This window comes from Rutidosis leptorrhynchoides, chromosome 6 (assembly GCF_046630445.1).
Source record: "Rutidosis leptorrhynchoides isolate AG116_Rl617_1_P2 chromosome 6, CSIRO_AGI_Rlap_v1, whole genome shotgun sequence".
NCBI classification, from domain to species: domain Eukaryota; kingdom Viridiplantae; phylum Streptophyta; class Magnoliopsida; order Asterales; family Asteraceae; genus Rutidosis; species Rutidosis leptorrhynchoides.
In genome coordinates, this window is record NC_092338.1 from 115672332 (window position 1) to 115676455 (window position 4124).

Sequence of the window (4124 nt, forward strand, 5' to 3'; positions counted from 1 at the left end):
TACTCGTACAATACACAGCTTCTAAATGTACTTACTATTGATATATACACTCCAATGATCATCTCTTAGCAGCCCATGTGAGTCACCTAACACATGTGGGAACCATCATTTGGCAACTAGCATGAAATATCTAACAAAACAACAAACTAATGCAGCCTATATTGACTCCATACATTCACGTGAAAGAGCAACCACAAACACACTTTCATTTTCAATTTTCATGCATCAAACTCATCTCTCTCAAGTGTTTTTACTTTGTTCTAAGTGTTCTTCATCATCTTCAACAAAATCTAGCTTAATATAACTCAATCTAGCTAACCTAGATCAACTTACAAAACAACTACTCAAGAACACACCAACAACACTTCCAAGTTTGCTAGTTTACTTTCAATCTTGCAAATTCATTTTAAGTAATCATCCAACCTCAAGAAATCTTCCTTATTTACAGTAAGATATCTCTCTAATTCAAGGTAATACTCATACTCAAACTTTGATTCAATTTCTATAACTATAACAATCTTATTTCGAGTGGAAATCTTACTTGAACTTGTTTTCGTGTCATGATTCTACTTCAAGAACTTTCAAGCCATCCAAGAATACTTTGAAGCTAGATCAATTTTTGTCACTTCCAGTAGGTTTATCCATAAAACTTGAGGTAGTAATGATGTTCATAACATCATTCGATTCATACATATAAAACTATCTTATTCGAAGATTTAAACTTGTAATCACTAGAACATAGTTTAGTTAATTCTAAACTTGTTCGCAAACAAAGTTAATCCTTCTAACTTGACTTTTAAAATTAACTAAACACATGTTCTATATCTATATGATATGCTAACTTAATGATTTAAAACCTGGAAACACGAAAAACACCGTAAAACCGGACATACGCCGTTGTAGTAACACCGCGGGCTGTTTTGGGTTAGTTAATTAAAAACTATGATAAACTTTGAATTAAAAGTTTTTCTTCTGGGAAAATGATTTTTCTTATGAACATGAAACTATATCCAAAAATCATGGTTAAACTCAAAGTGGAAGTATGTTTTTCAAAATGGTCATCAAGACGTCGTTCTTTCGACTGAAATGACTACCTCTTACAATATTGACTTGTAACCTGTATTTACGACTATAAACTTATACATTTTCTATTTAGTTTCATAAATTTCAGTTCATTATGAAACCATAGCAACTTGAATCACTTAAAACGGATTTAAAACGAAGAAATTATGGGTAAAACAAGATTGGATAATTTTGCTTGTTGTAGCTACGTGAAATTTGTAACAAATCTATACAAATCATAACTTAACTAACTTATATTGTATTATACATGTATTCTAACATATATTACGTAATCCTGGGATACCATAGACACGAATACAATGTTTTGACATATCATATCGACCGATCTATATATATTTCGGAACAACCATAGACACTCTATATGCAGTAATGTTTGAGTTAGCTATACAGGTTTGAGGTTGATTTCAAAATAATATATATACTTTGAGTTGTGATCTAGCCTGAGACTTATATACACGGGGTCGTGGATTGATTTGAGATAATATATTGCTTTATTTCTGTACATCTAACTGTGGACAACTAGTTGTAGGTTACTAACGAGGACTGCTAACTTACCAAATTCAAATCATTAAAACGTAATAAAAATGTTGTAATTATATTTTGATCATACTTTGATAAATATGTACATATTTGTTATAGGTTTGTGAATTGACCAGTGGCCAAGTCTTACTTCTCGATGAAGTAAAAATCTGTGAAAGTGAGTTATAGTCCCAATTTTTAAAAATCTAATATTTTTGGGATGAGAATACATGCAAATTTATAAATGTTTTACAAAATAGACACAAGTACATGAAACTACTTTCTATGGTTGAATGATCGAAGCCGAATATGCCACTTTTTGCTTGGTAACCTAAGAATCAGTAAACCAGTCTACTAATTGACGCGAATCCCAAAGATTGATCTATTGGGCCCAACAAACCCCATCCGTTGTAACGGATGCTTTAGAACTTCGAGTTTTTATATCATGTCCGATGTATGTCCCGGAATGATGGGGATATTCTTATATGCATCTTGTTAATGTCGGTTACCAGGTGTTCACCATGTGAATGATTTTTATCTCTATGTATGGGATTATGTTTACGAAAAATGAAAATATGAAATATTGTGGTCTATTATTACCATTGATAAATATATAGGTTAAACCTATAACTCACCAACATTTTTGTTGACGTTTTAAGCATGTTTATTCTCAGGTAATTGTTAAGAGCTTCCGCTGTTGCATACTAAATTAAGGACAAGATTTGGACTCCATGCTTGTATAATATTGTTTGAAAACTGCATTCGAAGACATATATTGTTGTGTAATATTATTGTAAACTATTATGTAATGGTCATGTGGAAACGCTATATTTTTGATTATCATTATTTGAAAATCGTCGTAATATTTTTAAATATTTATCGATAAAATAAAGGTTATGGTTTGTTTTAAAATTGAATGCAGTCTTTGAAAAACGTCTCATATAGAGGTCAAACACCTCGCAACGAAATCAATTAATATGGAACGTTTATAATCAATATGAACGGGACATTTTAGTTGGTAAAAGAGCGTTGGTCTTAGAGAACCAGAAATTGCATTAGTGTTTGTCTAACCGAGTTTGTTAGGATGCATTAGTGAGTCTGGACTTCGACCGTGTTTTCTTTAAAAACGATTGCTTAACACTTTTTGTTGAAAACTATATATTATTAACATGTAAATATTATGTGACATATTAATCTCTTAACGTGTTTGATATTGTGTGATAGATGTCTACTTCTAGTAAAAATCCCATCGACTCACCTAATAATAATGAAGAGTCGAATATATTTTGGGAAGATTCACAAAATCCCGAGGAAGAACCGAAAGAGGAGGAGCCGGAAGAGGAGGAACCAGAAGAAGAGGAACCGGAAGAGGAGGAACCGGAAGAAGAAGAGGTTCCGGAAGAAGAAATATTAATACCTATAGTTAAATGATTAAATAAAAGAAAATCCTCAACCAACGGATCAAAGTTAATAATGGTCAATGGTGTTTCCTGCGAGGAAACAAAATATTGGGAAAATTACCAATTTTCTGATGAATCGGATCCAGACGAGGATTCCGATGATGTTATAGAAATTACCTCGACCCAATTTGAAAAAGCAAAAGAAAACAATAAGGGAAAAGGTATCAAAATAGAGAAACCTGATTACAACCCCGATGAACTTTATATATATCGTAAACACCCGTACTTCTTAAATTTTAACAATAACCCGGGAACCTCTAAGCCACCAGGTTTTTCTAAGACATTTGTGAAAACGACGGCTCGTATTAGGGGAGCACCATATATCCCTAGGAAATTAGCAAAACGAACCAAGTCTGAAGAGGAAGAAACGAGTGAGTCGGAATAAAGAGTTGTAATCATGTTGTGTAATATATGTATTGTAGTTTGCTTGTATTTTCATGTTATGTAAAAATGCTTGTATTGTTTGTTATTTATCTTTTATGAATCTAATCCTCGTCTATTTTACAGTATAAAAACACACAATGGACGTTAAGGATAGACAACCGAATATTCTAGAAGACCTACCCGGGGACATGATTGATGAAATCTTGTCTAGAGTCGGTCAGAATTCATCGGCACAATTATTTATGGCGAAATTAGTTTGTCAAACATTTGAAAGACATTCCAGGCATGCCTTAGTTTATAAAAGGCTTTCCTTTGAAAGATGGGGTATATCACATTGGGGAGACTTTAAGTTATGCCAAGTTTTCTTTAAGGTATTTAGTGCGAGAAACCCAGATGCAATTTTACGCTACGGGTTACGAACCTATTTTGACTCAACTTATCCCAACATAGGACTCCGTTCTTTAGAAAAAGCTTCTAACATGCAACATAAAGAAGCATGTTATGCTTACGGGTTAATTATGTTCTCTTCTCACCAAATTGAGAAAAAGAACATTGGGTTGCAACTTTTAAATAAAACATTCCCACAAGTGACGGACTCGGTAGTTGAGGTGAGAAACAAGGTTTTTAGATTGTTACGGGGCTGTTGGGCATTACGTAACCCTCGTACTTTTGATGACA